The sequence below is a fragment of the Myotis yumanensis genome, unplaced genomic scaffold (genome assembly GCF_028538775.1).
Source record: "Myotis yumanensis isolate MYYU_CA2020_CCGP unplaced genomic scaffold, mMyoYum1.0.hap1 SCAF_1, whole genome shotgun sequence".
NCBI classification, from domain to species: domain Eukaryota; kingdom Metazoa; phylum Chordata; class Mammalia; order Chiroptera; family Vespertilionidae; genus Myotis; species Myotis yumanensis.
Window position 1 is genome coordinate 124805724 of NW_027223752.1, and position 25236 is coordinate 124830959.

Genomic DNA, 25236 nt, shown 5'->3' on the forward strand with positions numbered 1-25236 from the left:
GACTAAATAGACAGGAAAAATGTATTCCCTGAGATAAAAAGTAGCAGACAGGCCCTACTCTCCATATCTTCCTGCCACCTCACCCCACCCCAGCAAAGTGATTTCTGTTCCCAAGTTCTTCCTAAAATTCTCCCAGGCACTTCAAGACCAGAACAAAGTGCCTGGATTAGAACACATCACCAGGATTAGAACATATCACAACAAAAGCATTTAGGCAGGCTAATTTGCCTGGGGATATTTTAATAGCTGGTAAACTAAGGATCTGGAACTTTAGAGACCCCTGCATACAGCCTGGCCAGGTAGCTGGGCCACGTGCAACTATACTGAACACGGGTTTTGTTGCCTCAGTTAGTCTTCCTCTCTGCCCAAATTCACTGCCCTGTTCTTTATTCAAAAGTTATTGCTCAAAGTAGACGGGCTAAGTAACATTGCACAAGTGATTCTTATTTCTTTAATATTAAATTCTTTGATTGAGAATATGGTACACACATGCACAGAGACAAACAGACAGACACCACACACACACACACACACACACACACACACACACCCCAAAGAATGCCAGAAAAGAACTGTGAGTGAAATGGTGTTTATTGGATTATGTGGGTTTTGTCTAACTTGGAGATGAATGGAGCACTAATTCATCAATTTTTTTAAAAAATCTAGTTTTATATTTAATATCTTCTGAAACTCAAATGAAATCTGGGTAACATGAAAACATTAGAGCATACATGAGAATTTAACAGAAAAGAAATATTCCATTTTTTGACAAAAGACCAAGTATGTAAAACTGAATAACTTACATCTAATATATGATAAGTGTAGGGAAAGGCATCTCTTTAAACTATTTTCTGAGAAACTTTTATTCTGGTTCATTTTCTCTCTCCTTTCCTGGTGTGATTGCTTTAAGAATACAGGGAAACTCACTCCATCACCACCTTCTTGCACTGAGGGTACGATTTGGGGAGAGTAAAAACATCAGTGTCGACTAAAATCTATGCTTCCATCAAATCTCTCTGATACAGTTTCATATAGTTGAAGCTTTGTGTTGTTATCTTAATGTTGTTGAAACTGAATATGTATTGATCAATTTGAGTGGTGGGTTTAAATGTTAGTCATGTAACATCCTCAGTTATTAAAAAGTTATTTAAGCCCAGCTGCTGTGGCTCAGTGGTTGAATGTCGACCTATGAACCAGGAGATTGTGGTTCAATTTCAGATCAGGGCACATGCCCAGGTAATGGGCTCAATCCCCAGTAAGGGGCATGCACATGGAGGCAGCATCAATGAGTCTCATCACTGATGTTTCTCTCTCCCTCTTCCTTCCTCTCTGAAATCAATAAAATATATACATATATATTTTAAAAGATGCTGATGCCTGCCTCCCATGTGCAGAGGTTGTGATATATAGGGCTGGAGTGTAGCCTGAATATTGGCATTTTAAGTAAAAAAATGAAGTTAATACAGCTCTTTAGAGATAGACTCCATTCAGTTTCACAGTTTCAGTATTGAACTTCTGAAATTCATATCAAAAATGGAATGGGCGCCAAAACCGGTTTGGCTCAGTGGATAGAGCGTCGGCCTGCGGACTTAGAGGACCCGGGTTCGATTCCAGTCAGGGGCATGTACCTGGGTTGCGGGCACATCCCCAGTGGGAGGTGTGCAGGAGGCAGCTGATCGATGTTGCTCTCTCATCGATGTTTCTGGCTCTCTATCTCTCTCCCTTCCTCTCTGTGGAAAATCAATAAAATATATTTTTTAAAAAATGGAATGGGCCACATACTATAAAGTAAATGATGTCACTATGCCAACTTTGATTGAATAAACTATAACCTAATCAATATTCCCATATCAATGAGTTTCTCATATAATTTCTAACATACTTTGATTTTAATTCTAAATATGTCCATTATTTTAAAATATCTACTTTATTTTTAAAACTCAGTTAAAATTCCAGATGAATTGTACCCTATGTATTTATATTACTTTTAGAATTCCCATTGAATTGCAAAAGAGTTATGTAAATTACATATTAATTCATTCTATAAAATGATAAAAATCTTTTTTTTTTTTAAAGTTCTTTCCATACAGAAAACAATAATATACTTCTGTGTTTCTATATTTTGTTCTCTCTGTCAGGATTTTACTATGAATTATTAAAGAGTAATTTAAATTACAAATATAGTCCACATATTCAGACACAAACTGATTTTTTAAAAAGTGAAAAGAATGGGCCATTGAAATAGTTTAATTCGCAAATTGGGTTAATATATTATAAAAAAACACTACTGGTGCAATGCTATTTTCCAAGGAATTAAAAAAAAATGTGAACCTTTTTCATTTTCAGAAATTTGATAAGAAATTTTGATTTTTCCAATAATTATTATTTCCTTTCACCTAAATATATCCCCTACCTTTAAAGGCAAACAGGTTAACCCACTGCTGCATGTCAGGTTCTGTTGAAAAAGTGAAAAGAATTTTATTTAGGGAATGTCATGTTCCCATGTTCTAAAGAATGAATTTATTTCCTATGAAATTAAATAGGGGAGGGGGACTTAACCCTATATGCTAGTATACAATAGTTCACTCCCCATCTCACTTAGAATAAAACACAAAATCCTTATCATGGTCTACAAGGCCTTACACGATCTGCCCTCACTCCTATCTCAGTACCCAACCTTGTCTCCAACAATCTCCCCTTTTGCTCCTCTTTTCCTGCCAATCATCCTCTGTGTAATTCCTTCTATTCCAAAGAACCTTAGGGCCTTTGTACTTGCTATACCCTCTGTGTGAAACGTTCTTGTCGCAGTGAACCACACAGTTCAATTCATCAGTCCATTCAGCTCTCTGCTCAACATTACTTCAGAGAAATCAGTCATCCTACCTAAAATCGTTCATCTTTTACCCCATCACTCCCTATTCTCTTCTCCTCCACATGGTAGGTGTTAACATATTTTAAATGTTTGAATGAGTGCTGCATAAAACACTAGTGGCAAAGATTAAACAACGCTTCCCAAGTATCATGGATGTCTGCAGGGCAGCCCTTAGTCTGGGTCTGGAAGGTGAATAGAAACCCACTAGGCATGAAAGAGCATACACTTGTGCAAAATGGCCAATGGTTAAAGAAACAGAGTAAAAGGTGGTGAGCAATTGGAGATGTGACTGTCTGGCTTGCAAAGGAACTTAGTCACTGGGGAGTAATTGAGGGTTTTTAACCCTGCAGAAAAGCAGAACTTTTGGAAAGATCTTGCAGATAAAAGTATGGAGGACAGATTTGGGTCAGGTAAGAATGGAGTTTAGGAGACAATTTAGTAGCCTAATAGTCTAAGTGAGAGATGATGGGAGTTTGAACTTAGGCTATGTAATATGAGATGTTAAGAAGAGCATAGCTTTTGCTCATAAAAAAAAATCAGCAGTGATGACACTATATAAATAGCACAGTCAAAATAATTTTAGAATAATCTTTCTTTACCTTGTGTAATTTGTTGAGCAGATGCAATATGAAAACAGAGAAATAAATACAGAAAAATATCTAGATTGTTGGATAATTTACTACATTCCCTAAGAGACAGCAGATGAATCATGATGGTCTCAACAGATGCTGCTGCACCTTGAAATGGCAACCACTGAAATACCCACTAATCAATGTTTCCAGAGCTTGTGGGTTCCTATGAGACAAATGCATTTGAAAAGGCTTGTGGTTATACACAGAAAAAAATTGTAAGTAATGTATAGGGAATCTGATGAGTTGGAAAGATTGTTCACAGCAAGATTAATACATGGTATTAAATTAAATCAATAAATTTCTCTCTCGACTCAAGCACTATCTGGTCTTCACTTAGGTGGTAAAACTGAGTGATAAAACAAACCATTCCATCACTTTCTCTGATAATGATACAGAATTATAATCCAAAGATGGAATTTTTTAAATAATATTGGAAACTTCCATGCTCAAAATAGCTTCAGATAAAAAAGTATTTTATCCAAATACACTATTTTGTATAGAGAAAAGCAAAAGGATCCATTTTGCTTATTTTCTAACCAGAGGCTCAGTGCACAGATTCGTGCACTGGTGGGGTCCCTCAACCTGGCCTGTGGGGATTGGGTCAAAACTGGCTCACCAACATCCCCGGAGGGGTTCCGGATTGTGAGAGGGTGCAGGCCAGGCCAAGGGACCCCACCGGTGCATGATCAGGGCCAGGGAGGGACCGCAGGAGGGCTCCAGGGCATGTCTGCCCCATCTTGCCCAGTCCCAATTAGCCAGACCCCAGCAGCAAGCTAACCTACCAGTAGGAGCATCTGTCCCCTGGTGGTCAGTGTGTGTCACAGTGCCTGGTCAAGCAGTCGAACGAACTGTCAGACACTTAGCATATTAGGCTTTTATTATATAGGATACATTAATACTATAAATGGTCTCAAACTTATAATAGTCTCACTTAAGATTTTTTGACTTTACTATGTTGGCAAAGCAATGCATATTTGGTAGAAACTGACCTTCTGGCAATATGCTGTATGATGCTCTATGCTCAGCTCCCAGCCATGGAGGCCATCACAAGGGTAAACAGCCAGTACTTTACAGGGCACTCATTGTTGATGATTCTGCCCAACTGTAGGCAAATGAAAGTGTTCTGAGCACATTTAAGGTAGGCTAGGCTAAGCTGTGATGTTCAGTAGGTTAAGTGTATTAAATGCATTTTCAACTTACTATGTGTTTGTCAGGACATAACTGCATCATAAATCCAGGTCATCTGTATTCTGTTTATGGGTTTAAAGAATACACTGACCACATTTGGAGGTATTAATATATTGCCTCCCAAGTCTAAACCCACCTTATTTTCTCTGAACAGACTACATTTCTCCTTTGCCAGTTGGTTCATTGTGAGGCACAGCCATTGGAGAATCCTGGGAGGACATTACCAGGCTAAGGAAGAAAGAAGGGCCTTGCTGGGACCCAGCAGCCATAACAATCCTGGAAGTTCAGCAGGAGGAACCCATCAGCAAGAGTCGCCACAAGAACAATGGCTCTCAAGTTTCAAGGCAAGCAGACCCCACCAAGCACTGTAGTCACCGCAGTGGTGAACACCACTGGACAACCACCTCTCAGGAGTCTGAATCAGCCTTGCAGGACTTCTTCTCAGTTCCTTCCTTATTGACTTTTTCCTCAGCTCTCAGGGGAGCAGCCACTCCCTGTAGATGCTACCTTGTAGATTTTGGTGTTCTCTTTTATCCTTTTCAGTTGTTTACCATATTTTATCTCATAAAAACTTATATCAAACTATCTAAATATCCATTAATTTATATCCATTCATTAAAAGTGATTATTCAGTCTATATTTATTCACATGGAATTACATTCATCATACATAGGTTTTAAAAGGATATCATGAAATAAAATAAAGAGTAAGATTTTATTTCTATAAATTATGCATAGAAAATTCTGAAAGGTTTTTTACTAAAGTGTTACAATGGTTAATTTTAGTGGAGGGAATACATTAGTTTTCTCTTTTAATTTTTTTGTGTTTTCTTATTTTTCTACAATAGAATAAAACCACTTATATTCTGTAGGAGAAAATAGAAGAGGAAAGAAGAGTGAAACACATATTTAAAAAAAAAGACTCAGTTATGGAAGAAGTCATCCTTAGTAAAAAAAAAAATGACTCTAGTAACATAAGGAATAAATTTAAATTAACTATATAGTGTGTGAGCTTCAACAATGATACAAATTGAATGAATTGAAACCTATCAAGTATGTTGAAATTCATGAGTTCATCTAGCTTTTCCTGGTAATCCACAAGGTAGTCAAATGGGAGATGAAAGGAAGTTTCTCTTTATAAATTTACTAGAGGCCTGGTGCGTGAATTCGTGCATGGGTGGCGACTGGCCATCACCGGTCCTGATCGGGGCCGATCAGGGCCAGGCTGTCCCGGGTGAGGGGCCATGGGAGGTTGTCCAGTTGGCCCCGCCCACCCCATCAGGGCCAAGCAGCTCAGGGGGGCGCCCGAGGGAGTTCGGCCAGCCGTGCCCCAATCAGGGTGGTTGGCCAGCTGCAGTGCATGTCATAGTGATCAGTCATTCTGAAAAAAGAAATGATAAAATTAAAAAATTCTATTTATAACTGCCAATGAATAATTGATATAGGCGTTAAACAAAATGGTTGCTAAATTACAAAAGAAAAAGAAAAACTGGACATGTACCGCTCAAAACTATAACAAAGACTAAGTATAGACTTGTCAAAGGAATCAAGGTGAGTCAGGTCAACCCTGTGAATTTAATTGCCAATGTGTAAGAAATATCCATGACAAAGAAACATGTTGAACTGCACCAAAAGGATAGCATCATCAACATCCAGAATCTGGGAAATTTTACATATCAGATTTCCCAGGGTGTTTAACAGATACCCCATAAAGAAATAAAAGAGATGGAAGATGAAGATAGAGATTTTGTAAAAGACTGAAAAGCATATCAAATATTTTAAGAATATACTGTGTTCATGGATTGAAAGAATCAACATCATTAAAATGTCCATATTATCAAAGCAATCTATAGATTCAATTCAATTCCCATTAAGATACCAATGGCATATTTCACAGACCTAGAACAAGCTCTCCAAAAATTCATCTGGAATTTAAAAAAGACCCCAAATAGCCACAGCAATCCTGAGAAAGAAGAACAAAGTAAGGGAGATCTCAATATCAGATATCAAGCTATACTACAAAGCCATTGTTCTCAAAACTGCTTGGTATTGGCACAAGAACAGACATATAGACCAATGGAACAGAACAGAGATCCCAGAAATTGACCCAAACCAGTATGCTCAATTAATATTTGATAAAGGAGACAAGAGCATACAATGGAGTCTAGATAGTCTCTTCAATCAATGGTGTTGGGAAAATTGGACAGATACATGCCAAAAAAATGAAATTTGAACACCAACTTACACCATACACAAAAATAAACTCAAAATAGATAAAGGACTTAAATGTAAGATGGAAAACCATAAAAACCTTAGAGCAAACACAGGCAGCAAAATATCAAACATTTGTCATAGCAATATCTTTACTGATATAACTTCTAGAATCTAGGGCAATGGGACTTAAGGAGAAAATAAAGAAATGGGATTTCATCAAAATATAAAGCTTCTGCAGAGCAGGAAAAACCATCAACAAAACAACAAGAAAGCCCACTGCATGGGAGAACATATTTGCCAATGTTATCTCTGATAGGGTTTAATCTCCAAAATTTACAAGGAACTCATACAACTTAACAAAAGGAAGATAAACAACCGAATCAAAAAATAGGCAAAGGACCTAAATAGACACTAATTGAAAGAGGATATACAGAAGGGCAAGAATCATATGAAAACATGCTTAAAGTCACCAATCTTCCAAGAGATGCAAATCAAAACAACAATGAGGTACCATCTCACACCTGTCAGAATGGCTATCATCAACAAATCAACAAACAACAAGTACTGGTGAAGATGTGGAGAAAAAGGAACCCTCCTTCACTGCTGATGGGAATGCAGACGGGTGCAGCCACTGTGGAAAACAGTATGGAGTTTCCTCAAAAAATTAAAAATGGAACTCCCATTTGACCCAGTAATACCACTTTCAGGAATATATCCCAAGAAATCAGAAAGGATATGTGCATCCCTATATTCATGGCAGCACAATTTACAATAGCTAAGATTTGGAAACAGCATAAGTGCCCATCAGCAGATGAGTGAATTAAAAAACAGTGGTACATCTACACAATGGAATACTACACTGAGGTAAAAAAGAAGGAATTCTTACCATTTGCAACAGCATGTATGGAACTGGAGAGCATTATGCTAAGCAAAATAAGCCAATCGGTGAAAGATAAATATCACATGATCTCACTCATTTGTAGAATATAGTGAACAACATAAACCGATGAACAAAAATAGATCCAGAGACAGAGAAGCATCGAACTGACTGTCAAACCTCAGAGGGAAGGCAGGGGAGGGAGGGGTAAGAAATCAGCCCAAAGAACTTGTATGCTTGCATATAAGCATTACCAATGGACACAGTCACTATTGAGGTGAGGGCATTTGCTGGTGGTAGGAGTGGCCAGGGAGAGAGGTCAATAGAGGAAAAAATAATAATATTGTACTAACTATGTACGAGCCAAGGGGGATACTTGAAATATTAGGAGGACCACTCTGTAAAGTATGATTGTCTAATCACTATGTTGTGCACCTGAAACTAATACAGAATAATATTGAATGTGAACTATAATGGGGAAAAAAGATGGAAAATTTTATGTTATATGTTTTTCATCCTCATAATAAAAAAAGAAATATTTAAAAATGTAAACTAGAGTGTCTAGTGATACATATTGAGTGATAAAACTATAAAAAGAAAAATGCAAAGAAGTCACTATAGTCTAAACTAAAGTTGGGCAGAAGTGCATTATAGTTGGAATAGGTCAAATAGAAGGGGCTTCTCAGTGATTATTTCTTAAGCTGGGTGATGCTTACCTTATAATAAATCATTAAGCCATATGTTGATTTGGATAATTTTCCATACCTGTCTTTTATTTTACAATAAACAGGGTTTTAAAAATAAACAGAGCTGACATACATAGGATTAGATAAAGTTTAGCCTCCCTTTTTTAGGAGAGGAGGTTCAATAGAATAAATTAAAGTGTAGGAAATTGAGAGAGATGACAAGATATTGCAGGGAAGGTGGAAAGTAAAGTGAAGTAACATAAAGGAAGTTAAATGTGATGAGAATAAAAAACTTTTCCAAGCTCACAATTTTGTCTTGCTCAATTCATACCCCTTTTCAGAATCTATTGTGCTCCATAGGGCACAGCCATAGGAGTCCTAAAAGTGCAATGATGCTTCCCAGCCACCTAAGGGATAGTTTCTGACTATCTTTTATTTTCTAGATATCAAAATAATTATGCATAAATGAAAGTAAATATGTCAATAATATTGAAACACATGTTAACTGAATCATCTTCCATTGGTTTCCAAAGAAGCAAAATAATCCATAATTTTTTAACAAAGGAAATCAGTCCAGTTCATACTATAAACTAAAAGAAACCATTTTGAGATTCTTAAGACAGTATTTCCAAGTTGCAGCATACTACAAACTAACTAAATTAGAAATAATTTGTCCTGAATGTCCAAGTACTCAAATTTATCTCTTTGAATTGTTTCATCCCTTTGTCTCCCATTTTTTTTCCTCTGATACTTTTTCTGTGCTCCATTGACCACCATTCCAAACTTGGATGGTAACAGAAAAGAGATGGGAGGGGAGAAGAACACATGGCAGGTTCAAGAGCAGAAGTGTGGCTCAAATGAAAATATATTTTAGAAATAGTTGTAAAGCAGGGGTCCTCAAACTACGGCCCCCGGGCCACATGCAAATACAAATATTATATTTGTTCCCCCTTTTTTTTTTTTTTTTTTACTTCAAAATAAGATATGTGCAGTGTGCATAGGAATTTGTTCATAGTTTTTTTTTAAACTATAGTCCGGCCCTCCAACGGTCTGAGGGACAGTGAACTGGCCCCCTGTTTAAAAAGTTTGAGGACCCCTGTTGTAAAGGATGTATTGAGGAAGGAAGGGGGGAAGGACGCAGATGCATAGAGAGACCAATGTAAAGGGTAATCCAAACTGGGCCAAAGACCTGGTTTCTTAGAACTAGACATCATTGTTGTGGTTTTAATTTGCATTTACCTGATGCTTAGTGACGTTAAGCATCTTTTCATGTGTCTACTGGCCACCTGCATGAACGATTTGGAGAAGTGTCTATTCAGGTCCTTTGTCCATTTTTAATTGGATGGCTTGGTGTGTGGGTTTTTTGTCTGTTTTTTTTTTTTTGCTGTTGAGGTTTTTTTGTTTCTTTTTTAAATTTATCTTTATTGTTGAAAATATTACAGATGTCCCCCTTTTTTCTCCCCATTGACACCCTCCCCCCACTCTGGCCCCCTCCTCCGGCCTTCACAGCACTATTGGCTGTGTCCATGGGTTATGCATATAAGTTTTTTGGTTAGTCTCTCCCTGCTCCCCCCCCCCCACTCCCACCTTCCCTCTGAGATTCGTCAATCTGTTACTTCCATGTCTATGGATCTATTTTATAAGTTCTTTATAAATTTTAGATATTAACTCCTTAACAGGTGTATTGTTGAATATGTTCTCCCACTCAGTGGGCTGTCTTTTCATTTTGTTGATGGTTTCCTTTGCTGTGCAAAAACTTTTTAGTTCAATGTAGTCCCATTTGTTTATCTTTTGTTCTGTTTCCCTTACCTGAGGAGATATATCTAAAAAATATATTGCTACAATAAATGTTCAAGATTTTATTGCCTATTGTGGTTTAGAGCAGGGGTGGGCAAACTTTTTGACTCAAGGGCCACAATGGGTTCTTAAACTGGACCGGAGGGCCGGAACAAAGCATGGATGGAGTGTTTGTGTGAACTAATATAAATTCAAAGTAAACATCATTACATAAAAGGGTACGGTCTTTTTTTTTTAGTTTTATTCATTTCAAACTGGCTGGATCCTGCCCTCGGGCCATAGTTTGCCCACAGCTGGTTTAGAGTCTTCTAAGACCATTGTGGTTTAGAGTCTAACATTTAAGTCTTTAATCCATTTTTAGTTTATTCTTACATACAGTGTAAAACGATGGTTGGTTTAGCTTCATTTTTTTTTTTTGCACATATCTGATGAGGTATTATAGAATTACTAGAGGCCCGATGAACGAAATTCATTCAAGGGGCTCGGCCCTTGCAGCCACGGCAGCTGCCTCAGCCTTCGCAGCCCCAACTTCGTCCAGAAGGTCGTCTGAAAGGATGTCCAGAAGGTCATTCAACCATCTGGTCTAATTAGCATATTACACTTTCATTATTATAGATACCCCTGAAATCTATATAATTTTGTTAACCAATGTCACCCTAATAAACTCAATAAATAAGTAAGTAATAAAGTTACCCACCAATTGTATAACTAAAAAAACAACACCTAGACAGGATCAGAATAGACTCAGCCAGTATCCAGACCCATGTTTCCAAAATATTATGACCCAGATGAAGCCATTAGAGAGAGAGGAGAGGGTCCCTTTCAATCTAGCATGTGCTAAGTTTAGGGATGTTTAACCAGCCCTTTCCAGCTTTCCCGAACATGAGAGAATTTGAAAGGCATCTTTGTGAATGATATAAACTAAAAGGAGAAATTGTGTTAAACACATAACTAATCTAATTGTAATATTTCTTTAATGATTAAGAGGCTCTTTGATATGTAGCAATAACTGAAACTCATCATTATAATCAATTATCACTGCATTTGTGATTTACAGAAATACTATTTGAAACTCTAATAAAGAGAATTCTGAGAAAACAATTGTACACTGAAAACACTTCAGTAGGCTTCCTTTATTCATCTTTCCTATCTTTTTTCAAACAAAATTAAAATATTTACTGAGAACATGTCTTCCAAAGCCAGTAAAATGATACTTAAAAAGCCTAACAACATTTTCAAAATCTAGAACATATGCTGTTTATAAAATATATTTGGTCATGCATAAATATATTGAACACATTAATAAATGCCCCTTTTGAAAGCTCTTCACTCACAAGGACTTTAAGTCATTTTTCAAAAAATAAAGGACTATGAGGAATTTTAAAAATAAGCATAATTCAGCCTTCTCCAAGTTATTTTGACCTGCTTCAAGGTTAGTTGTTCTTATAAAACATATAAATATGCATATCTTGTCTCTGAGTCAGGTTCATTTCAATGTCCTGAAGCAAAAGGAAATAGGAAAGTCATAAGATACTTTCAGGTATGTGTCCAAATGAAACAAGTACCTTCTATAAATGTGTGCCATTAAGTGTTTTAATATTTTTCAATGCCCAGATTGCATTTCTATCTGGCTACAAGGTATCTATATTGGCTGCAAGGCTTGACAGCAGCCTGTGCAAGCTGTTTTCACCAGCCATTGTGTTTAATCCATCTACGTGCAAAAGCTGAACCCTATTGGCTCCACAGTGTTTGCAAAAACAAAGTGTCTTTATGTGGAAGTCCAAACAAATATAATTGGATTCTACACACTTTACTAATAGGACAGAATTCAACTGGCTGACTATTATCTGGGGCAATTTTTTCTTTAAATATCGAGTTCATGAAAATATTCAGTTTCCCCATCAAAGCATAACATGGAAATAAAGGAGCAGGAAGTTACTTTTAAAAATTAAAAAGAAAAAAATCTTACACAGCCAATTACCATATTTAGAGGGCTCATCCTATTCAGGAGAGAAGTGGGTTCATTAATTTAACTTTCTCTTCTAATTTCAGTATATTTTTAGCATTGATTTACTAGCCACTGAGATTAAAATTGAAAAGTTCCCTTTTCTCATATTTTAATAAACTAAATAATTTTATTATTTTAAGCCACATTTCCGAAGCTACTGAGAAGGGAAAAAAAAAGGAAAGAGGGAGGGAGAGAGAAAGAGAGAGAGAGAGAGAGAACCATGAAAACCTTTCTTACAGTGACATGGAAAATACATCAAATTCAACAGCCTTATCAAATAGGATAAAGCAAAGATATTATTTGCCGCACTGAATATCATAAGTGCTCAAACACCAAGTCCAATCTTTGTTTAAAGTGCTGTTGTTTAGTTTTCTCACATTCCACATTGAAAAATGCTATAATATCCAAGAGGTGTATGCTGCACACAGGCTGGTAAACAGGATAATTATCCAACTGCATGTAAGTCATTTCAGCTGCAATTTCCGAGCCAGTGAGCACAATAAAAATGGGCTTCTGGTGATTTGATATATTATCAGACTACTCTCAGGACTTGCCCCTACACTAATGTGGCAGAAACACTAGTACAACACAGAACAACATACATCCAAAATATGTATTGCTTCGTTTTTTCACAAAACACCAGGTGATCTCCCATATTGTAGCCAATATGTAATATAGGATGAAGTACCTTCAACTGTTCACTTCAAATAAGAAGCTGAATGGCTAGTCGGGAATAGCCAAGTATGCTGATCCAAGTTGAGCCCATTGTTCTCCTCTAAATATATCCATTATAAATAAAGTAACAATAATTTTAGCTGAACATAATTTTTTCACACTAATTCAATTCAACAATATGTATTCTATATGCAATGTCCTGTACTGGGCACAATAAGAAATTAAAAATAAAACACAATCTTTAAAAGCTAGAGTGGAAGGCCAGAGTGTACTATTCCAGAAGGCAAATGATAAAGGAGCCAGCTTAAATTCTTTTCAGTGAATAATGACATAACAAATTAAAGAATCCATAATCTCGTGAATTCTAAAATCTCATCACTTATTTATTATATTTTCTACTTATAAATAAAAATGTATTCTGTAAATGAAAAGTGAAAAAGTAGTATGTACAAAATTGAGGTTTTTAAAAACATTACTAATTAGAATTACAATGCAGATTTATTTCATGAAATGTATAAACCAGTTGGTAAGTCACTAGGTCAATTCGATGGAGATTTTTAAGTCCAAACAAAATAACTCCAGAAATTTTATCTTAAGACTCAACAATACAAGGTGGGGCACTGTATGGTTGAAATTCTGAGAAGGCCAGTCTTTCCATGAGTACATCATTAAAATAGCCTCCAGGGAATTCAATCACCTAAGAGTATTATTGGGATAAGAAAATTCCTCCAACAAAAAATGTCATTCCATAGCTATGGACTTGGTATCTGCCTAGATCTCTAATCACCCTTACTCATGCTTAATTCACCCTTAAGCATGCTTAATTTTAAAATTCAAATAATTCTTATAAATTTTAAGCACTCCACTTTCAGCAAAGGAACAAGAAAAGAGGCTACTCAAAGCTTTGAGTACATTGTTTAGCAACTACACTAAACCTGAGCATTTCTTCCTTCTTAGAAACAAACCTAATGTCTGGCAAGAAAAGGAAATGCAATCTAGGAAACAAATCATGATAAATTGCTTCCATTCTTTAAGCAAGAGCATTAATCTTGGAAAATTAATTTGACTAATTTTATCTTGCAGAGGAACTTTTATGTTTGTCAAAGAGAGAAGATCATTTCATCTGAAGGGACAAAACAGTTATCTTTTTTAATGTTAAAAAGACATCCAACTGACCTCCCCCAGGATGGATAGTGTAAACTGGTGAGTCTGTTTCCTGGTGTAGACAAGTACATTAGCCATTAAATTACTTTTTGTATAAATTCAAGGTATATGTACACTTGTTCAGTCCTCCAGTGGAGACAGTCTGAATGCACTTAATGTCATTTACATCAGTAACAGGCATTGGGGCAGAAGCATCCTCTTGTAAAGATAGTATCGGGCTTAACAATCATAATTGAACAATCATGAAAAATTTTCTGTTTCAACATGATGCTGAAGTAGCATCTCAATAACTAAATTTTCTTCACTGAACCAAAGAAAAGGAAAATGTGGATTATTGTCAAGGTTATTCATCAGCCTTCCTGGTGTGTTGCTTCAGGGTCTTGGTCTCCACTGATTGGTCAGCACCAGGGGAGTGGGTCATTAGTCAATGCAGCTGACCTTGATGTCAGCCATAGCATTGCTTCACCAGATTTTGCTGCTTTTCTGGTCCTGGAGCTGAAAGGAACACAGCTGAGGCCTAGATCAGTGATGGCGAACCTATGACACGCGAACTCATTTTTTTGGTTGATTTTTCTTTGTTAAATGACATTTAAATATATAAAATAAATATCAAAAATATAAGTCTTTGTTTTACTATGGTTGCAAATATCAACAAATTTCTATATGTGACACGGCACCAGAGTTAAGTTAGGGTTTTTCAAAATGCTGACACGCCGAGCTCAAAAGGTTCACCATCACTGGCCCTAGATGCTATCTCCTTAATGTTTAAGGGCGTGCTGGTCGGAGGACTTCTAGTTTTGGCCATTGATAAGCACCTGGGACTCTTGCCCTGGTAACCTTCTGTACCTGGCCCATCTTTCCTGCTCTGCTTATGCCTGTTTAGCTGCCTGCTACAGGATTGTTGATTTTGGAAACTGAAAATTAGAAACACATTGACAATGTCTTTTCATGTAAAAATTTGTTTAAAAAACAGATTCTATGATGCAAAAATTTCATCTAATTGGGTATTTCCATAATTATTTTTAAATAAAGAAATCAAACTCATATAAAGTAAATGTCTGAATAGAAAATGGGTTTACTATTAACCACAAAAGTAACAACCAAACTTTGACAATTCCAATCATGTGTGGCTTTTTATAATTATAATTAGCAAATATTTGAACATAACTAATCTGTGATAGAATAATAATTACATTGTCCAAGAGCTTACTTTTAAAAATTAACAAAAAACACTAATGTGATCCTATTGATGGTGATCAAAAACAAGCTTTCATACCTCGGACTTTGTGAATGTAACATGGCTGGGAATTACTCTGATAAAAATCAAATTTGCCCAAAGGCATGCTTAATCTAAACATGAAATGTCTCAAAGCCGAACAACTATGAGGTAAGCCAAAAATAAAGTAACTCAAGTAGAGAGTAGCCTACTTCTTCCTTAAAGAAACTTAGAAAAATCTAATTACTGATCTGTTTCAACTCTGAGGTTTTATCTTTAATCCACTAAAAGTTAAAAGGCAATGCATCAAAACTGTAAGCCTGTGGGGGAAATGTTGCCATGGAAAACCACCTGGTTTCACATCCATATATTTAAAGCTTTGCTTTTATTCCTGTTTCTCTATTTTTATCCTCTAAGACTTGCTACACTGGAGACTTATGAGTACTATATTATTGCAGTGACTTTTGAAAAATCACAAATAATAGACACTTGGATAAAACACATTTAATGACCTTACTACTAAAGAATGTGATTGTTTGGAAGACAGATTTTTCCCTGTAAGTATGAGGGGGGGAAAGGATAAGATAAAAAATAATAATAACAAGATAAGTAAAAATAAGAGAAAAGAAAGACATAAATAAGAAAGTTCTGTAATCTTTTGCCATACAATCTTTCTAGCTTTATCAGCCATTTCTCCTCAAAGTATAAGCCCTGCATTCTCTGATACAGGTATGGGCCATTTCCTCATGCTTTCCCACCTCTGCACCTCTGCAGTCTCTGCTGATTTAAATGTCATCCATCTTAGACTCAGCAGAAATCCCATTTCACTCATCTCAATTGTGCCCTAAAGCCCCAAACACATATTCAACCAGATGTTCTCTCTTTTCCTGAGCCTTTTGACCTTTTATTTCTATCATTGTCACAGAAACCTTCAACCTATTATGGTGTGTACTACAGATATATATACGTGCCGTACTCCCACACCCAGAGACTACCACCTCCTGAGACAGGGGTCAGCAGTCATGGTCATTTTTGTATCCCTGCAGTGATTAGAACAGTGCCTTTCCCAAAGTGATTAAAGAACAAATAGTTGTTAATTACTAAATTTCAGTTTTGTTTCCACTCTCTCTTTACTTTCATTTTTACAATCTGTAAAAATTGTTTGTTGTGTATATTTTGTGCTTCTTTATAGCTTTCTCCACTTAGACCCATTACAAAGAACTGGCAGAATGTTAGTCACGTTCTTTACAATTTGGAACTCTCTTTCCTTCTCAGTTTTCAGGAATCACCAGCATCATGACAATAGTCCACCATTAATGTAAATGTAATTCTACTTTTTTACATATAAGTTCTGTGAAAGCTTCTTTTCAAACATTTTCTCCATAACAATAGTAATTTTGTTGTTGAGCAGGGGGAATGGGAGGGATGTCTAGCCTACTGTTCCCACCACTGCTCCCACTACACTATGAAACCTGTTCTTACATTAAAGCAAATGGTGTAAATGAATAGTGAAGAATTGGGGAGAGTATGTAAACTTAAAGAATTCATGCCAAAACCTACTTTCCTCCAGTGAAAGCACACTAGAAATTTTTAAACTTTACCCTGGTTGTATTTGTGCATTAGTGCATTGTACATTATTAGCACACTGGCTAACAAAGGCCTGTGGGAAAGTATGTAGGCCACATGTTTAAAGCCAAGAACTGGCAGTCCCAGTTCCACATACTAGTAAATAGCCCTTTTATTCCTTGTGTAAAATCAAGGAATAAAATCATTGTTCACCTAAATCACAAGGTCCTTGAGGACTAGGACTATGTCTTTAATCTGCTTGTCTCTTCCAAGGCCCAATAGAATATCTGGTACTTTTAAAGACCAGTATCCCTAAGTGACCAGTCGACCATTCTACCAATTAACTGTTTGACCGGTTTCTATGATGCTCACTGACCACCAGGGGGCAGACACTCAATGCAGAAGCTTCCCCCTGGTGGTCAGTGCACTCCCACAGCGGGAGTGCCGCTCAACTGACTGTCAGGCGCCAGACACCAGGCTCATGACTGGCGAGCGCAGCTGCGGCATCACGAGCCTCTCCCACCACTGTGTGCAGCACTACCGAGCAGGCACAGCGGGACAGGGATGAGTGGGAGTTGCGCGGTGCCCAGCCAAGGCTCGGGCTCCTCCCCAGCTGCCTGCTGCTTCATACACTACTACATCCCTCAGGGGATGTCAGACTGCCGGTTTCAGCCAGATCCCCACAGGCCTGCGGGGATGGGGCCAAAACCAGCAGGCCAGCATCCCCCAAGGGATCCCAGATTGTGAGAGGGCGCAGGCCAGGATGAGGGACCCCATCAGTGCATGATTCCATGCACTGGGCCTCTAATAAATTAACAAATAAATGAATGAATGAATGATTCGTGTTATTTTACTACATTATATGCTTCATAAATCCTTAGCACTGTTAACAAATATCGAGGGTCAGCTTTTTATTTTGTCTCATGCCTCAGTCCATTCATGATGCTACAACAAAATACAATAAACTGGGTGGCTTATGACAACAAACTTTTATGTCTCACAGTCCTAGAGGCTGGGAAGTCTGAGAGCAGAGCGCTAGCAGGGTGACATTTTGGTGAGGGTCTCTTCCTGGTTTAGCTGGTGACTTCAACTGCATCCTCTAAAACTGGAAGAGCTAGAGATTTCTCTGGAGACTCTTTCATAAGGCACTAGATCTCATTTGTGAGGTCTCTGCCAAAGGCCCCACCTCATCTTTGGGGGTTAAGATTTCAATATATGAATTTGGGGTGGGGGGAACAAGCATTCAGACGACAACACGGGGAATACTTTCAGGTACTGACTTTTGTCATGGTTACAGGTTTTAGCCAACATATGGAAGTGGAAAAGTTGATACTTAGTGAAAACTCTTGGACCAGATCATAATATTTCACTAAGTCAGTATCTCCACCTACAGCTTGGCTGGCCTCTAGGTAACCTGGCCCAGAGTATATCCAACAGGGAAACTAAATTGTTTAGGTTTCCATCTTCCCAACTTGTACACAGGCCTAACAAGCTTGAGTCACTAGAATTAGCCTGAACACGAAAGATTCAGACAGAGCAATCCTTTTTCCAGTCCTCCTTCCATTGTGACCCTAGTAAGCACCACCTGGAATTACACCTGGCTTCACGGCTCTCTCTGTACAATGCTGGACCATCTGGTATTCCTCTCAGGCTGCTCACTTTATTTTCTCTTCTGAAATCTATATCCTTGTAATAGCAAGATTTTTAAACTGAAGGACATTTCTATAGAATGAGTCTTTCAGCATAACATCTAGTTTAATAGCTTACTTCTAAGGAAAATAAAAGTCATAGGAAATAAAATGTCAGATTAACTAGATCCATAAGGCATCAACAAAATTAAATTTTTATGAAGAACAATGTGAAAATGTGTCACTCGTTACCTGGGAAAAGGTCTCTATAATCTAGAACACTTTTACTTAGCAATTTATTTTAATGACCTTATTTCTAAATGGACCACTTTATAATGTATATGGAAAATACTTCCAAAAGCATCCCAGTAGTTACTAAGTTATTTTATTTGTTCTTATTTTTAATTATTGCTATGGCTATCTTCAACCAATTTAAAGTTTCACTATAAAATTACATGGTTAGCATTAGTAGTAGACATAATATATATGGCTCAAAAACAAAATATAGGTAATCTATTTTTCTGATTATATATTTGAAAGTAAAATGTTGAAAAGCTGAACATACATGACTTCAAAGTTGTTTCATCCTCATAAGAATAAAAAATAATAAAAAGCTATATAGCTATTTAGCTATTATATATAGCTACTAGTATACAATAATAATAATAGTTCTGGTACTACTGCCCTTCCAGGTTCAAGCATCATGGTGAAAAAAATCCTTGCAGGCATGTGGGAATGTCAGGCATTAATGACAGGTGAAAGAAATGCCATGTCCCAAGAAACTATAGAACTTCAGACTTGTCCCCTTTCCATCCCCCACCTATGGGTGTTGAAGCTCTCTCTAGTCCTTAAACCTCTGCCTGCAGGGCCCAATATGCACTGGGCGCCAGATAAAAGGAGGCTGTCCTACTCTGCATCAGCACTTATGTAGCCTCCACAACCCTGAGCCTCCAGTTAAGAGTGAGTAGAGGAAGAAGTGGGATGCAGAGAGTAGTACATGAAAAGGTAAGTTAGGCTGCTTGAAAAATCACTATGTGAATGTGCAAGGTCCAAGCCACTGGAAGCATAAGAGGCCCCTTAGTTCAGAGAGTAAGAAGATTTGGGTAACTGAGGAAGATTTGGAGCTGGCTAAAAAACCTCCCTCTACTGCCACACTAAAATCAGGTCCTTTTCCCAAGGGCCAGAATCAGATTACATTGCAGCTGAAATTATATTTCATCCGAACCATATGAAAGACCGAATTCAGTGAATAAGAAACTGTCTATATATGGGCTGTATGTTGTATGAATGTGGGGGTTGTGTAAAAGATAAATGTTAAAGACAAGTAGTACAAACCATGCACACCTCCAACCATCATTTACTGATTGTGTTTTTATGAGTTTCTAACATGGGCAAGGTATTTTTCAAAGAACTGAAGACTGAGCAGTGAATCAAACAGATGAGAAAAATGCCTATATGGTTGCCATTAAAGAGTACCTTTTAATGTTTACTTTTAAAATCAGAGAGAATACAAAGTGATAGAACTCATTGTTCTCCCCCTTCTCTAAGAACAATTTTCCTTTCTCCATTTTATCCATGAATCCTTCCTGACCACAGCTAGCCAGAAATGTCCAAACTTTTCTGGGATCCAATAAACTTATACTCTGTTCTTCTCATTTCACTCTTAGCATATGCTTCTTCATTTTGTTTTTCACTTTCTTATGCATGGGTCTTATAAGCACTGTGAGGTCAAGACTTCTAATTTGTTGTTTAACCCACACCCCCAAGTCCCAGTTGGCACAGAGTAGGAGATTCATAAATGTTGACTAGTGAGAATAAATTAAAAGTAAAATAATAATATATTCCAAAGACTAATTTCCTGTAATTCAGGATTTGCTGGCACAAATTTGTTGGTCCTTGACTAAGTCTTACCATAAATTAAATAATTAAGGGTCAATAGATTTGATCCTAATGCTAATCTATCCATCAGAAGAAAATATTAAACATTTTTTAGAGAGCTGGTTCTAGTCTTAACTCTGATACCAACTTTTGGAAGCTCAAGCATGTCTCCACATTCATGCTAGGTATGCCAAAAAGGAAAGGCCCTAATGGAAAGGCCCACTTATCAGGGTCATGATTGCAGTAAGCAGCCTTGAAAAATGATGTAGTGCCTTTCTCCAGTAGTGAATTCCCCCAGTCCCAACCTCAGTGTTTTCCGGTAACACAACTCACTGTGTGTGCAAGTGCTCATCTGGGCCCACCTGCACAGGACTCAGGGAACATAGAGAAACAATTCACATGAACATGAAATACAGGCTATTTTTTTTTCTTTGAGTAATGAAGTACTTTGTCTCTGATGCAGCAGTATCATGTCTTCTATCAGCATCTGTGAAGTGGTGGGACATAGGCTTGTTAGCCTGAGAGTTGGGTAACATTTTAGACTTTTCACAGTTCCTGACGATAACTAGTGGGGTAATTTTTAGTAAGTCAGTCTCTCTATCTCTCCTCACCTTTTAAAATAAGGAATTTGAATGAGATTACCTCTCAAATTGCTTCTAAAAGTTTATCCTTCCTCTGACTGGAGGAGGAAATAGCTTAGAAGAGGATGTAGTCTTCCTTCTACTTATCTCCACCACTTCTAACTTTAAAGATAAAAATGAAAATATTTTATAAAATTCTGTTTGCTATTATTTAATCCCAAGGAAGTTGGGGGGTGGGGGGTGGGGAGGGAGAGCATGTATGATGCTAAATATGGAGAACTTTTTCTATATTACTAATGATATAAGAATATACTCTTAGAAAAGGAGAAATAAAATCACTGATCATATAGTATTTGTCAGTAATGTTTTTAATCCCTAAATATCTTCTGTCTCTTATGTTAGTCTAATATTAAGTAAGAGACCTTCTGTATTCCACAGAGATATTTACTACTAAGCAAATACCTCTCTGCTTTTTTGTATTTCCCACCTCCCTTACCTTTAAGAGCCAGTAGATAGCTTCCTCTTCCCCTTCTGAAACAGCTATGAGGTCATACGCTGAAATAGTGACATTATAAGATGGAAGAGCCTTGGTCAGCCTGGGTCTGTTAATAACTACATTGTACAGGGCCTTATGCTTTTTGGACATCTAGTATTAACAAGTAATAAATCAGTGCTGTGTTAAGCCATTGATATCTCAGAGTAAATTTATTAACACAGTGGAATCTCTCTAATTAATGCAGAATTCCTTCCAGGTTGTTATGTTACTGTGTTGCCATAATAAAAACTTAACATATGTCACTGGCCTAGTGGTCACATAGCAGAAAGCAAGGAAACTGATATCAGAGGCTAAAAATATGGTCATCCTTATTCTTCATTGGCAAAATATTTGGTAAGTAGTTACATGAATTTGGAAAGCAAACAACTGAGTACTGCACAGGGAGCTCTAAGAGAAGAGGTTGGGGAAAAATTGTGTGTATGTTGGTTATTTTTCATTGAGTCTGGCATGTAAATACCAGAAAAAAAGATAACAATATCAGGAAAGAATTTACTGATTATAAGAAGATATGAAAGATAAAATAGAATGTCCCAAAATTCAGGGCCCTATCTATAATAATAAAAGTGTAATATGCTAATGAGCCAGGGCTTCGAGGGAAGCCTGGGTCCTGGGTGCCGGAGGGAAGCCGGTGCTGGCAGCCGGGGGAAGGAAGGCCTACTCTTGCATTAATTTTGTTCATCATGCCCCTAGTTGGTTATATAAGCCAATTGCTTTTAAAACCTAAATTGTAAAAGATTAAAAACTGAGCAAATAAAGCTCAATAAAACCTATGGATGGATTGAAATGCTTCAGGGGAAGAGCAGATTAAAAGTATAAAAGTATTTATTGTTCTAGATGTATTCAATGTATTTACTATTATTTATTCAAGTAAAAGAGAGTTTGTGATGAATATGTAAGGAAAGAAAAGCAAAGAAATACAGCAGAAAAGTCCCAAACATAACTGTCTGTTCAATTACCTAATTATATCACTGACTCCATTTAAATACAAGTTTATTAAGTGTTCAAGAGAGTTTTACCAAGCAGCTTTTTGTCTCCTCAAATCTCTGCTTGGTTTGGCCCCCTTGCCTCCATTCCAACCTCCACCATCTCCATAAGGGAGACCCAGAAAACCTACGGGTGTCTATCACTGGCCCCCAGGCCTTCAGCAGCCACTCCTACTCAAGTGGGCCCTGCATCTGCATCAGCTCCTTGGCCTTTTTCTGGGTGAGCATGGCTACCGGATTGGCCTGGGCACCAACATGAATCTGAACAGGGGCTATGGTGGGGCTGGGAGCATGGGGAGCATCACAGCTGTCCACGTGAAACAAAGCATGCTGAGTCCCCTGAAGCTGGAGGTGGACCCCAACATTCAGTCCATGTGCAACCAGGAGAAGGAGCAGATCAAGAGCCTCAACAAGTTTGCCTCCTTTATTGATAAGGTGCGGAGCCTGGAGCAGAAGGGTAAGATTCTGAAGACCAAGTGGAACCTCCTGCAGCAGCAGAAGATGACTCACAGTAACATGGACAACATATCCAGAGCTACATCAACAACCTTCCGTGGCAGCTGAGAAACTGAGGCTCGAGGCAGAGTTTGGCAATATGGAGGGGCTGGTGGAGTACTTGAAGAATAAGTATGAGGATGAGATCAACAAGAGCACAGATATTGACAATGAATTTGTCCTCATCAAGACAGATGTGGATGAAGCTTACATGAACAAGGTAGAGCTGGATCCCACCTGGAAGGACTGACCGTTGAGAACAACTTCTACAGGCAGCTGTATGAAGAGGAGATTTGTGAGCTGCAGGTCCAAATCTCTGACATGTCTGTGGTGCTGTCCATGAACAACAACCACACCCTGGACCTAGATGGCATCGTTGCTGAGGTCAAGGTCCAGTCAAGATCTCCAACTGCAGCCAGGCCAAGGCCGAGACCATGTACCAGGTCAAATATAAGAAGCTGCAGACATTGGTTGGGCAGCACTGGGATGACCTGCATCACAGGAAGACTGAGATTTCTGAAAGGAACTGAAACATCAGCCCACTCCAAGCTGAGATTGAGGGCCTCAAAGGCCAGAGGGCTTCCCTGAAGGCCACCTTTGCTGATGCCAAGTGTGGGGAGCTCAGGCCAAAGTGGTTGAGCTGGAAGCCACTCTGAGGGCTGCCAAGCAGGACATGGCCCAGCAGCTATGTGAGTATCAGGAACTTATGAATCTCAAGCTGACCCTACACATGGAGATTGCCACCTACTACAGGCTGCTGGAGGGCGAGGAGAACCGGATGGAGTTGGAGTCTGGGACGCAGAACAGGAGAACCGGATGGAGTTGGAGTCTGGGACGCAGAACATGAGTATCCATACCAAGACCACCAGCGGCTATTCAGGAGTGCTGAGCCCAACTTACGGGAACCTCAACTATGGACTGGGCTTCCAGGCCAACTTGGGTTCTGACAGGGGTATGACTCCTTCAGCTACGCCAGCACCAGCTCCTCCAAGACAGTGGTTGTGAAGGAGATTGAGGCCCTCCAAGGGAAGCTGGTTTCGGAGTCTGATGTCTTAGTCACATGAAAAACTACTGCAGACCCTCCTGTCCTCGAGCCTGTGGAAAAGGAGCCTTGCAGAGGAGCAGTGGACACAGGAGACCTGCCTGAGGCTCAGCCCCAATCTTCAACTCGCCCTTGGGGTGAGGGAGTTTACTGTCTGGGGACTGCCTCTTACCCATGCCCCCAACTAAAAGCCAAATCAAGTGTTTTTTCCAAAATAAAGTCTCAACTGGCTCTACCAACCCTAGAGAAAGAGAGAGAGAGTTGTACCAAGAAAACTGCAAACTTGTGACTTTTTGTGATATAAACTGACTCAGGCTTCCAAACTTCAAGGGATAGGAATTAGTCTTCAAAAGCCACACACTCTCTAAAAAGTTAATATTATTCAATGTCTGCTTCAGAATTGGACAAAGAAGATAAAGAAAAAGATGACCCCACAAGGGGCACAGTCAGGGCCAGTGGAACAATGAACAAAAAAGCAAAGAAGCTTTGCAGAGGAGCTAAGACTAGTCACTGAACGTTCTTCTGATCCAGGGTAGGGATAGAGGGCCCTCCCAGTGTCTGCCAGTGGGGATTTCAGAATCACTACAGACCAGTGACTGCCATGTCTTTCATTTTCCTATTTCTGAATAGTTATCCTGTCCATTTCACACTACTTCAAATTATATTTATCTTTTAGTTCAGAGGATTCTAGTGCATTCAGACCTAATAGAGACCAATATGTATTATTTTGAGCTTAATGCAATAACTGAATGAAACTTTGTGTCCTTTGAGGAAATATTCTACATATGTAAAGAGAGAAGAAACTATTAATGACTAAAAGGGAATATTACACTGGAGACATTTATTGTTCACCAAATATCCACATGCCCCTCCATATGGACAGCCCCTGATGGTTACATATGAAGGTTGGGGGACTATTTCTGACCAATGGGCAGTGAGCAGAAGAATGTGTGTCACTTCTAAGTCAAAGTATTAAAAGCCAACACACAACCCTCCAGTTTGTTCTTCCACTGCTGGAACAGCCATGCAACCAACCAAATTTTGAAATGGAAGTATTACAAGGTGATGGTGGCTCAGCCAGAGTGGGTCTCTGAGCAACTATGTGGATCAGAACCCCACACCATCATTATTGACCTTCACTGGACTTAAATTGTGAGAAAAAAATCTTTATTTTATTAA

The 25236-nt window shown here is 38.2% G+C and overlaps 1 pseudogene; it reads left to right on the forward strand.

Annotated features, from left to right (window-relative positions):
• LOC139013133 (keratin, type II cytoskeletal 8-like) overlaps positions 1-24079 on the forward strand; it is a 143972-nt pseudogene extending 119893 nt beyond the window's left edge.
• The last annotated feature ends 1157 nt before the right edge of the window (positions 24080-25236 follow it).